A 17,383-nucleotide genomic window follows, 5' to 3' on the forward strand; every position below is an offset into this window, starting at 1 on the left:
ATGTAACGACCATGGCTACACTAGGGGGTTGGTTGGTTGGCAGGGAAGCAGACTGCGGCTAGCAAGTGGGGTTAGCAAGTGCAGATGGCGGACTGCGGATCATGTGGATCCTACTTTCTGTGTCTCGCCCGGCCACCAGTAAGCCTGGCGGAAGGAAGACCTCTCATTGGGGTACTAGCAGATGTTTGCTTTTGTGTCCCAACCAGCCGCCAGAGAGAATATAGTGGTATGAACCCCCTATCTATGGCTCTGTGGGCGTTCCTCTTTGGCCTCACCATGTCCTGCATTCTTATGTGGGGAGCGGGAGCTGAGTCCCTGCATGACAGGGTGAAATCATTTCTGGCCCAGTGCCAGGCTTCCTGGTTGGCTTCTTTGCTTAGCGTGCACCCTCCCCCACTTGAGGCAGGGTCATTTTGCTCCTGCCTTCACTGGCGGCCAGGCGGTTCCTTACCAAGCAGGTTCACCTTTACCCAGAGCACTAACCTGGCAGCCAAATAACCCCGTGAAAGCAGTATTTACACATACAGCCTGAGGGAGAACAAAAGCTCAGCTGAGGAGAATCAGCATGAGCATCTAGCTTTCATGTGACTGAGCGAGGAGGGGTCTCAGAAGCAGCCCTCTGAAGGCGAGGCTTGAAAAGAAGGGTGGGGGCTGGCCCGGTGGCTCAGGCGGTTAGAGCTCCGTGCTCCTAACTCCGAAGGCTGCTGGTTCGATTCCCACATGGGCCAGTGGGCTCTCAACCACAAAGTTGCCAGTTCAATTCCTCGAGTCCTGCGGGATGGTGGGCTCCGCCCCCTGCAACTAAGATTGAACACGGCACCTTGAGCTGAGCTGCCGCTGAGCTCCCAGATGGCTCAGTTGGTTGGAGTGTATCCTCTCAACTACAAGGCTGCCAATTCGACTCCCGCAAGGGATGGCCCTGCAACTAAGATTGAACAGCACCCCCTGCAACTAGCAACGGCAACGGGACCTGGAGCTGAGCTGCGCCCTCCACAACTAAAACTGAAAGGACAACAACTTGAAGCTGACTGGCACCCTCCACAACTGAGATTAACACACTGTTCCCCAGTAAAGCCCTGTTCCCCTTCCCCAATTAAAAATATTGAAAAAAAAAAAAAAGAAAGAAAAGAAGGATGGAAATTAAGGGCCAGCCTTCCTGGCACAGCTTCTCACACCCTTATTTCACCCTGAACCCCTGACAGACCACTTTGTCTCTCACCCCATTCAGTCCCCTCTGAACTGTCCACTTGACCTGCACTTACACCCCTAGCACCTCGTTCCCACGGGATCCAGGAAATGGGATTCCCATTCAGCCATGCAGCAGCTTGACATAACTAGTGGATTCATCACTCAGGTAAGCCCCCCCACCTTGATGCTGATTTTAAAACTCTGCTCTCCTTGCCTCTTAGTCTCAACTTTTGGGACTCCCAAGAGTGGTTGTCCAGTCAATAATAAATTAGAAGCTCCAATCACCCCTGGAGCAAGTGACTTGGCAGAGCTGGAATCCCAAACTCTAAGAGCAGAAGCAAGATTAAAGAGGTAGCTGTCAGAGGGAGAGAAAGGGCAAGGTTCTGGGCAGAAAAGAGGATGGGGGAGAAACCAGGGTGAACCCAAGGCCAGGATTCCATTTCTGGAATCTTCCATACCTGGAAGAACATAGACAGGTGGAGGGGAAGCATACCTAGGCAAGGTCAGACCACGTCTGAGGGGTCATGCCAGGAGAACACATCTGGTCCACGCTAGACAAACAGGGGAACCCAGAAGTCCTGGCTGAGGCCAGGAGATGGGGGTGAAGACGACACAAGATAGTGTCGTCAGCTGGGATGGCAGTTCACACGTGTTGGGACAGATGCTAAGATTAGAGGCAGGCATTAGCGTGGGTGGATTTTCAGAACTCCACTCCCCAAACCCACGTCTAATAACCAAAGGAGCTGTGCTTACACTTTGAGCTAGGACAGGCTCTCCCACCCTCTGCTGGGCCCAACAGACATCTATCCCTGCTCTGGCCTCCCCCCATCCAAGCCCTTGGCCCTGGACCCTTCCAGTACCTCCTTGCTCAGCCCTGGGATCAGAGCCCGGGGAAAGCCAGCATCAGGAAGAACCAGCAGCATGCTTGACGTTGGCCCCTTTCTCCTGGTGACAAACGCAGTATCCTGAGGACCATGACACAAAAATGGGACAGCCCAGGAGAGAAAATTTAGGGAGGAGGAAAGGGGAGGAGAGCATGGGCAAGACTGAAGGCAGGAGAAAAAAATTGGAGAGCAGTGGACAGTTTCACAAGAGGGATTTTGGGGAACAACACTCAAGTACAAGTGTTGATAAAACTCCTCATGCTTGTTGATGAAACGGCCTGGGAACACACAGTTCCATCAAGGACCAGAGCTCAAAGAGACTTGTCAGGGCAGGGCACTCTCCCACCAAGGGGACAGGTGATTGGAAGGGAGTGGGCTGGCTTTCAGAGCCCTGCTCCCTAGGACTAACTCACCTACTGAGCTATCCCTCAGGGTGGCAGAGAGTAGAGTGAGCAGTTGAGAGGGACAAAGAAAACGCCAAAGGAGCCCAAGACAGCAGGAGGCAAAACCAGATGAGATGACTGTCCTTGGTTTTGGCAAAAACTCCCACTTTGTTCCAGGAAGCTGAGGCTCCACAACACAATGACTCTGGGAATTTTTGTCCAGAAGAGCATCTTGCTAGAAAATAGGGCTTCCCGTTCCATGCAGCCAGGCTGGGCAGGCCTTCCTCTTTCACCCCATTTACTTCCCACATCTTGCTTCCCATCCCCAGACACCAAAATCACTGCAGTTCTATGCTCTGGGGAGACGCACAGCCCTTCTAGGGGAACCCTGAAAGCAAGGCAGTGGGGGACAGCTTCAGTAACCCAAGTCCTGTGTTGGAGGTGAGTGGAATCAAGGAGGGGTGGGCAGCTGTTCTTCCATCTGGGTGCAAGACACAAGGTCTGAAACTATCCTGAGTTCCCCTGTGGTTATCAAGTTGAGGAGGGGAAAGGAAAACATGGGCTTGCTTCAAGGCCAGAAGGAAGCAAGTGAGGGAAAAGACCTGTGGTCACTGGCCGGCCCCTAGTCACTGGGGATCCAGAGTTCCACCCTCTCTTGCTGGGGCATTCCCCTAGGAAAGGCCCCTGGGATGGCTCTCCCTCCACCTCCCAAGTCACAGTAATAATAATCAGGCAGTCTTCTCAGCGCTTTCCATATACTAACTCAGATAACCCTCAAGCCCACTTAACAGATGGGGAGATTGAGGCAGAGAAAGGCTAAATAATTAGCCTAAGTTCTTACAACTATAAAGGGAGAGCTGGAATTCAAACCCAGCTCCAGTGCTTTCACTTCCAACAAGCACACTGCACTGCTTGAGGCTGACTACAGGCTCCTCTAAGATCACTACCATTTTCTGAGTTTCTACTTCTGGAAGGTTGGGATGGTATACGGAGAGCCAACAGAAAGCAAGAAGGATGCGAGCTTCTAGGTAGATAAATTATCAATGAAGCTCAGAAATGGGTGTCAGAGCTACCAAAGTCTTTCAGCCTATTCTGAGAGACCGAGTTCTATTCTGGGCCAAGCGCTGGCAAAATGCACACAGAGGTCCTCCAGGGTCACAAGCTGACACCCTTATGACCATGGCAAGCCACCTCTCTGGGCTTCAAGGCATGTGCCATTCAAAGACACCTCACCAGGACACATATTACCCAGAGCCTCTCTGACTGCCAGCCTGCACCAATGCTGCTGGGAATCTCAAATGACCCAGACCTGCGAGCCAAGAGCAGTGGCCAGCGTGCAGGCTGCCCAGAGAAGCCCTGTGCTCGGAACAGCAGCAGACACTCAGGAACAACCGTTCCACACAGGGCGGCAGGCAGGGGAGGATGTTAAAGGGCCTCAGATGCCAAGCAAATCCCAGCTGGTAGGTGCAGCGGGGGCAAGTGGGTTGGGGAACAGAGTCAGCCTGGCACAGAGGTTCCCCAGGGCTCAAGCAGCAAAGGGCAATCTGTGGACAGGGACCGTAGGCTGGGCATCTTGTGCGTTGCCTGCAAGGCTCTTCCCAGACCTCAGTGGCTGCCTCCCTGTTGTCACTCAGGTCTCAGCTCAACTGTCACTCTTTGGAGACCTCTGATCTCCAGTCCAAAATAGCCTCCCCATCACTCACATTATCCCATTTTATTTTCTTCATGGCACTTTCACTTTCTGGTATTTTGCTACTTGCCCATTGCCTATCTCCAATTAGAATAAAAGATCCACAAGGGCAAGGACTCTGTCTTGTTCACTGCTGGGTAACCAGTGCCTAGAATGGTGCCTGGCAATAAGACCCACGAATACTTTTGGAATGAATGAATGAATGAGCCCAAACAGGCATAGGCCCTTAACCCCTGATGAGGGCAGGTATAAACAGCTAGTCAGCTCAGCCTTTCTCTTCTCCTCTTTCTTGAGAAATACAGTCTTTTAAAAAATTTTAATTCTAGCATTTAAAACATATCTTCATTATTTTTTCTGATTACAAAAGTAACATGTGTTCACAGCTGAAATTTAAATGTTACGGAAAGGAGCAGTTTAGAAAGCAAAGTCCCCCATTATCCCACATCTTAGAGAAAGCCACTATTAATGGTGTGTTGTATATTTATCCAGACTAAATTTAGTTTTAAAAGAAGTAAATCCATGCATCGTAGAAGGAAAAAGATTCATAATTCCACTAAACTAGCAGCCATTATCATTTCTCCTTTGCAATCTTTTCTCCTGTGGTTACTTTACAAGTTACCATAATGTACTTATTCTGTAACCTGACATTTTCACTTATTGTATCATAATCGTTTTTCCAAGTTGTTATATCGCCTATGTTCTCATTATCATAATGGCTGAGTACTATTCCACCAAGTAGAAAACTACAATTTACTTAACATAGATGTTCAACAGAGGGAGAACAATTGTTTCTCATTTCCTCCGTTACATTTGTTATACCTATAATTAAAGAATTCAGCCCTTTCCTTCTCTGGAACTATTTTCTAATGAAAGATTTCTTAAATAATTCCAGAAGTAGGGTCACTGGACAGATGGTAGAAGAGTTTCGAGGCTGATGGTGTAGATTGCTCTGGGGAATCCTGTGCTATGTGGGGAAGAGGTCTCCTGTCTGAGTCACCGTGTACCCACAGTGGCCTCCACAGCCATCCCTCCACTCCCACACCACTCCCCTGGGCCAGGCGTGCTCACACCACCCCATCTACAGATCAATGCAAGAACACACGTCCTGAAAGACCCTCCAATCACAAACGGATGTTGCAAGCCCAAGCTCAGTGAAACAGATTCCAGCCCTGAGTTTAAACTCGCAACTGGCAGTAGAGTCGAGTGCTACCTAAAGCTGAGGAATATGTTAGTCATTTCCCTCCCTGCAAACTCCGCCGTGGAATCTAAGGCTCTGGGCTCCTGTGGACCAGTCTAGCCACTCCTAAAAGCTTGTCCAGTCAGGAGAGCAGAAGCAGCAGCCCTCCCTGCCCTGCCTTCCAGAGGAGCTGTCTGCCTGCTGGTCCCCCATCTCCCAGGGGGACTGTCTGCCCTGTATAGACAGAACAGCCTTTAGGTCGGACAGGCTCTGGGGCTCGGGAAAGCAGCCAACTGTCATTTTTTTAAAGCACGATCTAGGAAAATCCAGACGCCAAGGCTGGCAAAACAGGCCACGCGAGGACAGGTGAGACTCTACAGTTGGGGCCCTCTCGCCCTACATGGATCTGGTCCGGTCTGAGGAGGAGATGCAGCTGAAACAAGACAAAAGCAGCACAGGACTTGCTCCTCTTGACCCCCCAGTGCCCACTATTATGGCAGCTCAGGTGCACAAATGCCTCATCTCCTGGTGCCCTGGATGCCCTAGCCAGGGTCACAGAAACGGCTCATGGCACCTGAGCAGAGTCCAAGTCCCAGGTGAGGAGCAGTTCCTACGGGGCACAGAGGCAGAGCCCGAGGTCCAAAGCATCCATGAGCCTACAGACAAGAAAGAGAATTTGGGAAGGCGCCACCCCCTATGTGCTAGGTATCTCACATCACTCGCGTCAGCCAATCTGGGTCTGGCCCAGTTTTCAGAGGTCATGTGGCTATAACATGGCTCCAGCACAGGACATGGCCCGAAACTGCTGGACGCTCCCCTCCCATTCCTGCCCTCTGGCAGGACCTCAGACAGAAAACAGGCTCGGAACAGGGACTTCCAGACCTGGGCCCATGCTGCTGAGTCAGGGAGGGCTGGTGATGCCCGGTGAGCCTGTAGCATACTCACTTATCTCACCCTTGCGTGTGCAGCTCAGATCAGACATCAGGGTCACTCTCCAGGTGTGTCCCGAGTTAACCTTTGTGCTGGTGCCTGGCTGGGCCTCAGTGCCATTCTCAGCAGTGTGGGCCAGCATCAGTCCCAGGCCCAGCTGCTCCTCAGCTAGTGGGCAGGCAGCTTCCCTGTGTCCCTGGGAATAAAAGAGGAAATGTTCATTGGTTTAAACTGTCCCCAGCTTCAAGCTACCAGGCCAGCCGGAGAGGAAGCCTCAAGGCAAACATCACAAGGGCCCTGGCTCCAGACTCAGCACCACACACGTCCTGCCCAGGCCACCCAGGCCCCTCTGCTGGAACTCGCCACCTCCTCTTAGCCATCCTGTTTGCTCAGGTCTGGTTAATCCAGAGTGAGAGCCTAGAACCCACCCTAATTCACACGTGGGGCTAGGACTTAAGTCTTCTCACACCACGAATGAATGTGTGCACACATAAACCTGAGAGGGGATATAATTTTAGAACCCAGCTCCATTCTCATCTAGCTTCAAGTTACACTCTCACCTTCACCTGTAGTAAGTACATCTGTTCTCAAGGGCGGAAGGCAGGCAATGTTGGACATTTGTTTGAGCATTTGGGGAGTTAGGCACAGCGACACAGAAAAACCAGCACACCCCCGCCAATAAAAACAACGTGCTCAATCCCCCTCCCCTCAATCCCACCACACTAATGTTTACTTCATGCTATTATTTTATCAGTATTGTTGTTGAGGCCCTTCCTGTTAACATCACAACTGGCTGCAAGCTGATAGAAATCTGACTTCATAACGCCCTTTGCCACATACATACTTTTAACATATCACGAAGACTTGATTTGATAGAGATTGTGGCATTTTTTGTCTTAATATGAAGGTGCTGACGCTTCCCTACATCCCCTTGGATACATGTACACAAGCCCGAGGACAGAGGTCAGGTCTAGCTCGGTCCTGTGGAAAGAGGCACCAGCCACCCGGAAGCCGTATGTGACTGGGGGTGGGAGTTGGCACCAGTCCCCCATGGATGGGCAAGCAGGGTGGAACACAGAGGGGCCACCCTGTGCTGACATGGCCACCTTCCTCCCTCACCCACCCCAGGTTCTCCAAGCAGGGGTGACACGGACCTTTGCTCCCTAAACTGACAACTTGCAAGGCAGCAGGGGAGCCGAGGAGAAGTAAAAGGTCAGGGGTTGGAAAGCTGAAATTCGCTGTGTGCACATGTGCTTGTGGGGTAGGAGTGTGAGCATGCCCTGGGTCTCGCCCTGGGACCTCTGCACTGACAGAAGTAAAGGGCACAGAGTATGATGGGCAGTGGGCGGCTGTGCTCTGCCTTGCCTTGTCCGTCCCCCGCTCCGCTACAAGAAGCCTCTACCCCTGCCCCACCCGTCCATCTTCCATCCTCTTGCCTTCCCCCAGCCTGCCTAATGGTCACCCTGGCATGTACCTGTCACCTTGAGAAAAGGGCTTTAATGGGGCATACCTGCCACCCCCGCCACCCCAGCACCACCTGTGCCTGGGCAGTTTAATCCCACCCATGGGCCCTAAGCAAGCCATATCAACAGCACAAATCAAAACCAAAACAGGAACAGAAACCAAAACCCACATCCTGGCAGCCTAGCCTGCGGGTCGGTGGCTCGCTGCAGTCAGTCCCGGGAGCCCGTGGCTGGCGAGGTGCCTCCCTGGCAGATGAAGCCGCAATAGTCAGAACAGGCTCCTCCAGGGCCAGCCTCTCAGTGGACACATCCTGCTTCCTGGTCTGCAGGCTCTTCCCCCAGGAAGCTGGTGGGGGCAGAGGAGGAGATGATGGTACAGCAGGGGTCCTACCTCTGCCTCCAAGCAACAAGCTATCCCCAGCCCCCTCCAATACTCCCTGCCCCCTTAGAGAAGGTTCCAGGCTACAGAGGGCAGGAGGCTCCTCTGTGGACTGCATGGCCTAAACCAGAAGTTTTTAGAGCATATGAATGTGTGAAGAGCCCTTATAGCAACTAACATGTGGGTAAAACTTATACTTTTTCTATCATCTTTCATGATTCTTCCAAGACTCCTGCAGGGAGGGCTGGAATTATCACCACCACTACCCCCATTTTAGAGATGACAAACACTGAGTCTCAAGGCATTAAGAGATTAGGCCAAATCTACACATTTGATGCAAACCCTGGACCTCGGGCTCCAGAGTCACCCCTCTCCTTATACAGCACGCCTTCAAACTGCTTCCCATCCTAATCTCATTCCTAAGGCACATGTCTGCACACACACACTCCACTAAGTGTAATCTATTTAATCCATTCTGTGAGCTGCTTATTTATAAACACACAGCCAAGTCTCTCCATCCAACTTCTCCATCAACATGCCAAGTGCTGACGGAGTAGGGCGACCACCACACGGTTTCAAGCCCTCTCTACTTGTCGTCCTCTGCAGCCCATCACACCCACTCTTCCTTCAAGACCCTGCTTCGTTCTCATTCCTTTGATGATGGAGCCATCCTCCACAGCACCCCTCCCCCGTTATTCTATCATGGATGTTCCCACAGGACTTTGAACATCCTTCTATTGAAATATATTGCCCCATTTTAAAATTACTATGTGTTTCCCCCTCCGCATTATGAATTCCTTGAGACCATAGAATTTCTGTTGGATGGATGGACAAGCAAGGCAGAGAAAGATCCAGCTAAATTCTTAGGTGACTGCACCATCCAGTGTTATTAACCCAACAATGATGGGGAATCTCTGGTTTTCATGCTCATCTTGGAGGGGCTCTCTCCCACAAAGCACCGTAAACATTGGTTTACAATGGTCAAGGCTATCTCTGCAGACAAGGGAAGAAAGGAGGCTGTTCTCTCTCCTTTCTCCCACCTCTAAGAGCCATCACCTGGGTTGAGAGATGGGGTAGGTGCCTTGGGTCTGGACAAGACAGAAGACATGTCACAAGCAGAGGTCTGGGGCAGGAACAGAGGATCCCAGCCATCCCGGGAGACACAGCAGGCTCCTATGTGAGCAAGGAGCCAACCTCAGGCTCAGGCCAGAGAATACAATGCCCATTCTGTTATTTCTACAATGTGCTGGCACTCTCAAAAGGCACATCCAGTTTTCATGCAAGTAGGATTCATTTCCCAAAGAGGTTTAAGCAGCAGCTGCTGGCAGGAAATTCCCTCTGCATCATTCTCTCTCCTCCCTTATAACTACTTAGGGTAAGCTGGGCTTGCAGGTTTGAATCTCTGCTTCTCTGACCAGAATCTAAAAACCAAATCGACCCCCAGTTTCCACCCTCATTTCTGTGGCCCGGAACCTAAGACAGGAGCCAGAAAGCAGCAGGCATAGCACTGTCCCTTTTTCTCTCCCACTCTCTTCTTCCTTAACTCTCCCTAAATCTCCCTCACCCCAGTTACCCACAAAGTAAAGAGAAGATGTCCCAAAGATGTATTGGGGATCCCTCTGGTTACTCAAAGCCTCCCAGTTCTTCCCATGTGACTCAGAAGAAATGCTTTTACTTGTCCAGCAGTAAGACCAGCCCTGAACACAAGTGGATTTGGCAACTTTCCAAACCAAGGAGTGACCACGCTCATCTACAAATGCATTTGGAATTCCAAATCCCCTAGAAGAAAGGCTGTGTATGGTCAGCTTCCCCTGGGGAGCAAGGAAACCAGGCCTTGGGGACCTGGCTGGCATGGGGCAGATGGGTAGAGATAGGGATGAACCCACAGACCCCCCTCCCACTCCACTTGGCCTTGTCCTTTACTCTGTGACCCCTCACTCAGGGTTTGGAATCTGGGTTTCCCTGCCCACCCCCAGACATCTCACCACCCTGTCTTCTGTCTCACCTGGAGGCTACCCTGTCCTGTCACCCTCTTCTTCTCCCTTCCTCCCCCCCATCCAGCCCACTGTACTTGACATGTCCCTCCCAATGTCCTCTCTGCACAAACACTGCCTGCCCATCCCCTATACCTTGGAGGGTGGTCTCTGGCCCCAGGCCCCTCTCCTTTCATTCCCATCCCACCTCCTGGCACTGGGTAGCTACTGCTTGCTGCCTGAAAGGCTGGACAGCTGCTGGGCTCTCTAATTAGCTGCCTGGCTGCTATCCCAGAGCGAGGCATGTGTTACTGTAAAGAGCTGCCTCACCTCCCCTTCATCAATAATCCCCTATGCAGATCCCATCAGGCAGCAGCTGAGGGGCCCTAGAATCTTTGTCACATGAGACCAGCAAAGTTCCTCCTGTCAGCTGGAAAGGGATAGAGTGGTCTCACAACCTCACCAACAAAGTAACCAAGCATTTATTTATCAGGGTTTTCCTTATTACTGCCGCGCTCTTAGGGTGTCCCACAGGTTACCGCACCACACCATACCTTTGGAGAAACGGGGACCCTCCTTCTGTTGCCTCACCAGTGGAGGCAGAAAGAAGTCCAGTGGGTCTTTCAGAGGACAAGCCAGGACTGCCTCAATGGTGTGACACCCAGTGCCCTACTTTTCACAGCCAAGTCACCCCAGAGATTTCTAAACAACCAGGAGACCTAGTCCAAGAAGTCCTATGGAGGCTGGTTTGTTTATGCAAGGTATTATATTCCAGTAGTCAACAAATATTTATTGAGTACCCGCTGAAGGCCAAGCACTGTACTCGGTGTGAACAAGACAGTGTTCCTGCCCCTGGTAGGGAGACAGAGAATGAGTAAACCAGCCAATGCATACTGTAATTTCTGATTACAGTATAGCCACGAAGAAGGGGAAAGGCCTAGTAGGAGACAGAAAGAAACTGGATGTCAGAGGGCAAATCTTAAACTCCTCTAAAGAGGTAGCATTTGGGCACAGATAAGAACGATGTAAAGAGACTATGCAAAGAGTTTTGGAAAAGGCATTCCAGGCACAGGGAACGGCAGTCTGTGAAAAGACCCTGAGGTAGGAGCAAGCTAAACAAAGTAGAGAAATAGCAAGACCCGAGTAGCTAGAGTTGGTGTAATTAAGGGGTCAGATAATTCATTCCCTACCCCTTACTGCAAAAGTCTTCCGGTGGTCCCTACAATGCCAGCTGAGCCAAAGTAGAGCTCCTAGTTGCCAAGTGAACATGACCAGTCAACTAAAGATTCCCGCTGCAGGCAGGGGCTGGAAACTGTGGGTCCTAGTCAGCTATTGTGTGGCACCATATTTATTAACAAATAAAGGGAAAGTGAAATCCTATGACTGATGGCTTCTGATCAAAAGAATCTAAGTAACTTTACCAGGCCCTCTCTAGCCTGGGTGCTTCACTTTAACAGAAAGTAAATATGCCTTTTCATTCCAGCTAGTTTGTTGGGTTTTCTGTCACTTGCAATCCAGAAAATCTTGACAAACACTAGTGATTTCCCCTCATCTGGAGCACACCTAGTTGGCACGACGATCACATATTTGAGCTCCCCCTACCCACCTCTGCTGCTGTCAAAACCAGAGGCTCTGCCCCTGGCACATAGGAAAGGGCAGAACGAGAATAAGATGGGGCAGAGGCCTAACACGGCGGGTCAATCTCAGCAGGACGGCTCTAGCTTTGGGGGCTCCCAATCTCCCTTCTGGTCACTGCCCCAACTTTGTCTGATAGAGGGGATGACTCACCTGACTTTTGCCATCAATTTAGCATTCCTTGACTGTCTTCTGCAAACAGGACATGTGAAAACTAGTAGCTTGGAGACAAGGCACATGTCAAGGCCAGGTAGCGCACGAATAGATTATTTTTCTACAAACTCCAGAATTACACTATGCAGTTTGATAGCCACTATCTACATGTGGCTATTTAAACTTTAATTGGCAATGAATGAATAAAATAAAACATTCTGTTCCTCTGTTGCACAGGCTGCCTTCAAGGGCTCAGTAGCTACACGTGGCTGGTGTCTACCAGTTGGACAGTGCAGACAGAGAACATGTCCATCATAGAAAGTTCTATTGGACTATATGCTTTAGCACTTACCAAGGGTGATTGGAAGGCTGCTAAACACACAGACCTAAAGCTGAGCTCCATTTCCTTGCTCTTGGAAATCCTTTCCTTCTGAACAGATACCCCCTGCCCTGCCTCTTCCTCGGGCTCAGGCCACGTTAACCAAGTCTGCCACTGTGATGAAGGGAGGGTTAACCCCTGTTCCATGAAAGTTACTGTCCACTGTCTGAAGGGTGACTTACATCCAAGAGGCCAGGAGAGGGCCCTGGCTATTGGCGGATGAGGCCAGCCCCTTGGTCTCTGGCTTTAATTCAGTCTAGGGGTGCTGCTTGGAATGTTTAAAAACTCCTAACCATTTATTGGGCACCTTCTATGTGCCAGGCAGCTTTCAAACTGGTCATCTCAAGACCTCTCCCCAAGTCTAAGAGGTGGGCACTAACTCTGATTTACTCAGGCGGCACGAGAAATTCAGAGGTTAATGAGAAGGCAAGCACTTTCCCCCCCTATTCCACACATAAGAGATGGGGACGTGTGGACCGGAACTAGGAGACTTAATTTACCTATGGCAATGGGCCACTTACAGTTGTCAGTAGGTTGTCATGGCAGACAGTTTCATGTGAGCTGCCCTTTCCAGCCTACTCGAGTCCACCCAAGGGCTTGGGAGAACCACCTTCCAAGGGTAGGTATTGAAAGACATCACATCAGGAAGACAGGAAGACCATAGCATAGGTCAACCGGGGAAGGTGGTAGGGGTCAGCAAACAGACCTATGGCATTTTTCCTGTGCAAAGAGGCGAGGGGTATGATCAACATTTTGTTTTAGAAAGAGATCTGGGCCGTGAGTTCCTTATCTGTGCATGTATGGCCTGGGTAAAACTTGATATACAGTAGGGACTGAATATCCAACAGGGAAAAGGCAGAATGCAAGTCCTCCAAGAGTTAGGGGGCCTGGCCAGGAGGTGTGAAGGCAGGGGCACTGGGTGAAAGACCGAGGAAGGAGATTTGTTCTGGAGGAGCTGTGACGGACGTTGTGGGCTCTCCACCTGACCCAATCTGTCCTGCAGAGAAAAGGTCAGCGTACACCGGGCTGAGCACCGAATGCAGCCAGGCGCTTCCACCGTGAGCCTTAAATTCAGAAACCCTGGCTGTTCGGTCTCTCACTAGACATCTCCATCTACCTCGAAAGTACTGAGCATTGCAACGTGCTCAAAATATGGCTTCAAACAGCACTTGGGCAAGAGTAATTAAAGGGAATGTTATCTCAGTCAGTCTCTCATTAGCCTCGTAATTAGACTGCTGAAAATAATTAACAATCCTTTTGACAAAGGAAACAGAGGACCCATTACATTCATTAGGACAGCCTCAAACCAGCCCGAGCAAGGCCAACAAGAGAACTCATCACCTCCCCATCCTGTGGAGGACAGAGTCAGCATCCAGGGTGAGACCAGCCCTGGGCGGGCTCTGGGGCATGCTGATGCACATGACAATGGAGCCCTGCTCTATATATTACAGACCACAATGACACACGTGTACACACTCAGAGAAAAAGAACTTGAAATAAATGCATGACTATATCAAGGTGGCAGGCCAGGGGCATGCGCCTATCTCCCCCAAGGCCCTAGAAAATGACAGAAAAGGCATTTTCTAGAAAGAATAAATCTCTTACAGTGCTGGAAAACAAGAAGTAATTATATGGGTTCCCTTAAGATGGAAAGCAGACGGGAATCAACATATGGAAAAGCTAAAAACCCCCAAAATAAAACCATGATATTAATAATAATAATAATAACTTACACTAATAGAGCACATTTATATGCCAGACATTGTTCTAAGAATTTGGGCCTATATTATCTCATTTAACCCTCACGAAAATCCTTTGAGATAGAGACTATTATTATTCCTACTTTATAAATAAGACACCGAGTTACATAGCTTTCCCAAGGTCACAGTGATAGTAAGTGCCAGGACTAGGATTTGAACCCAAGCAGTGTAGCTGAGGATTCTACGCCCCGAGGAGCAGCTCTGGAGGCTCTAAGTTTGGAGCCAGCAGATTGGGAGCCAAGGAGAGGCCCTGAGAGGTTGGGGATTGGATTTGGAGCAGCCGGGCATGTAGGCCCCTCCCACCTCTCCATCCATGCTTGTGTCCTGGACACGGGGAGGGAGGCAAAAGGACACTTGCACCAGCTCCTGCCAGTCCCCAGCCCCTCCTGGCCACAAGCAGCGGCATCTGGCTCTGGAGCACAGAACCGGTATTCACAGGGAGGTCACTGAAAAACCTCAAAATACAGAGAGAGGAGCACATAACCAAGACTCACCAAACATTTCACAAAAACCAAACCGTGAAAGAAGCACCAAATTTAAGAACTGAAGTTCTAGCTAGAAAACAAAATCAATGAAGTCAACAGAATGAACTGTGTTTAAAAGTGTGATTAATATCCTCTGAGGGGTAAAGAGGGGCTACTGAATCCATGAAACAAAATAAGGCTGTTAGCAGGAAAACATTAAAGATCTTAGAAATGATAGAAACACACCATGGTTAGTTATCTCTGAGTCAAAGAATAGAGTGACTTCATTAAAATTTTTCTTTATAGATTTCTATGTTTCTAAACTTCCTATACCGAACATGTATTACTTTTAGAATCAGAAAATTTATTTTTTTAAATGCCTGGCCCAATAAGATTTGGTTGCAAAGCAGTTACTTTGCAAAACAAAAGGAAGTAGATTCACACACACACACACACACACACACACACACGCAACAGACGTTGTCCCTATCCAGGCTGGTCCATAACTCATTGTCCCTCAATTGCACCATCCATGCTCTCACCTCTGAGTCTCTGCACACAGCTCCCCTCCTAGGATGCCCTTATCTCTCCTCTCTGTTTATCCATATTTGCCCGTTCTTCAGTGCGCACTCTAAGATTAGCCTCATTAAGGAAATGTCCCTGCATCCTGTTTAACCCACCCCATCCCTCCTCCCCCAAACTCTGAAGGGCACTTAATTCTTCAGGTGATAGGACAGCTCTGGTTGAGGTGTCCTGTGGGGGTCACAGTACTGACAACTTTTATGCCCTTTGCATTTCAGTAAGTCCAAATCTTGCCTCCCCAACTCTAGGCTCATTAAAAAGACCAGGAGGGCACAGCCTTCTCTTCATACCCCACTGTGTCCTATAAAGCTCAGAGGCTTTCGCAAGAACATTCTCATATGTCAGTTGAGTGAATGACGAATGAGCTTCTGTTCCTGGTGGGAGTAAGAAGAGGAAAACCATTGTGATGATGTAGTTATTCAACAGGGCTGGGCCCCGCACAGAACACGGACAAGGCCCTCGGAAATGGGCCACCTGGTTCCAGACAGCTTTGAACTCCCACTCCATGGTGGGATCCAGAAACACCTGCACACCCAGAGAGGATGGTTGGTAAATCCAGGGTGAAATGCTGATGAAGAGCAGGAATTTATATGGCCTTAAGGTATTTCCCCACAGATCGCTTATTAGTAGAAAGGGAAAATAATAAATGCACAGTGAGGAAACTGGACAAAATCTTGACCGAGTGTGATCCAATTTTATCTCATACCTAAGGGGCAGATGGACATCCAGTGCCTCTGGATGTAATATGCTAAAAAGGATGTGGTATATCCCAGCTGGGACTCTATAACCGGGAGTCTAAACATGAGGCAAACATCAGACAAATCCAAAGGGAGAACATTCTGTATCTTTTTAAAGGTGAAGGAGGAGGCTATATTCTTCAAAAATGCCAATGTCATGAAAGTCAAAGAAAGGCTGAGAAACTAGATTAAAGGAGACATGACAACAAAATGCAGTATGGGATCCTAGACTGGATCCTGTATGGGAGAGGAAAAAAATGCCATAAAGGACATTATTGTGTCAATTGACAAAACTGGACTACAACCAGCAAATGATTATAGAACAATATTCTTATTCCTAGGAAATCCACACTGAAACATTTAGAGTTAAAGGGCCATGATGTAGGCAACTTACTCTTAAATAGTTAAGAAAATCAGAGAGACAGAGAGAGAAAGAGAGAGAGAGAGAGAGAGAGAGAGAGAGAGAGAGAGAGAGAGAGAGAGAGAACATAATGAAAAAGCAAATGAGATAAAATGTTAAAAACAGTGAATCTGGATAAAGAGTATACGGGTATTTTTGTACTATTCTGGCAACTTTTCTGTAAGTCTGAAATTACTTTTCAAATAAGTTTTGAGAAAAAAATAACAAGGGGCACCCTTCCATTAGGGAGAGGGTGGATGGAGAAAACAGCGAGGGTGAATCCAGGGAGGGTATTAATCATCACATGTCTGCAATGGCAGGAAAATTCCAGCTTTGCCCAAATATCCCTCATTTCCTCTCCTAGTTTGGCCCTTCCCTTTTAATAACTTTTTCATGGACTTACATCTTCCTCTCACAAGATCAGCAATCTTCTAGGAAGCCTCCCTACTAATGCCAGAGGACAGGATTGATTAACCTTTGGGGTCTATTCTTATAAGTAGTTAATATTTTCTGGAAATGTGTTGACATCTATTTTGTTCACGAGTCCATAATAATGAGGCAAGTTATATTTGTTAAGCCTCCTAGGGGTTTTATAAGGTATTTCATTTCCCCCCAAAATGTTGTGGGTAGTTCTATTCATACTGCCTAACTTAGGCTTTAGGCCACATTCCTCCCTTCTGAGATCTCACACAGGCTTTCTGGGGTAGATGCCCCATTTCCCACACCACTATCACCATCACCGGTGTTACTCCAAAGGAACCCCCCTTCCCCACCCCACACCCAGGCACAGTTCCCTCCCCAGGTTCACTGTCTATCACAGCTGGGTGTAGTCACTTCCAATAATTCACAGCCAGACAGAGTCTCTTTAAGCAGCCTCACTGCAGGCTAAAGGGAATCAAGCAAACCATCATATTGTACAAATTCATTTACTTATTAATTCAGAAATCCTTACATGCATTTTTCATGTGCAGACTCCGCAATGCTAACTATGTTGGAGTACAAACTGAAGCATAACAGTGGGGCTGGTTGTTTTTAAAACACTGGTAATATAAAATCTTGGAAATTCAGGGTGGCAGGATGGCTCAGTTGGTTAGAACGCGAGCTCTGAACAACAGGGTTGCGGGTTCGATTCCTACATGGGCCAGTGAGCTGAGCCCTCCACAATTAGATTGCAGACACCAATCTGCCAATGACCTACCGGAGGGG

General features: G+C 49.1%; 1 protein-coding gene across 8 annotated transcripts in view; it reads right to left on the minus strand.

Moving 5' to 3' along the window:
• Positions 1-17,383, minus strand: part of TMEM229B (transmembrane protein 229B) — a 44,127-nt gene that overhangs the window by 13,090 nt on the left and 13,654 nt on the right. For 3 of the 8 annotated variants that reach the window (XM_081049848.1, XM_081049850.1, XM_081049849.1), the window contains exon 2: positions 6,268-6,448. The gene's annotated coding sequence lies outside the window, so the exon portion shown is untranslated. Of the gene's footprint in view, positions 1-2,048; positions 2,192-5,896; positions 5,979-6,267; positions 6,449-7,885; positions 8,062-17,383 lie in introns of those variants that run through there. The other 5 variants (XM_081049852.1, XM_081049855.1, XM_081049847.1 and 2 more) reach the window with 5 other exon arrangements.

Source organism: Rhinolophus hipposideros (genome assembly GCF_964194185.1).
Source record: "Rhinolophus hipposideros genome assembly, chromosome: 5".
Classification (NCBI taxonomy): domain Eukaryota; kingdom Metazoa; phylum Chordata; class Mammalia; order Chiroptera; family Rhinolophidae; genus Rhinolophus; species Rhinolophus hipposideros.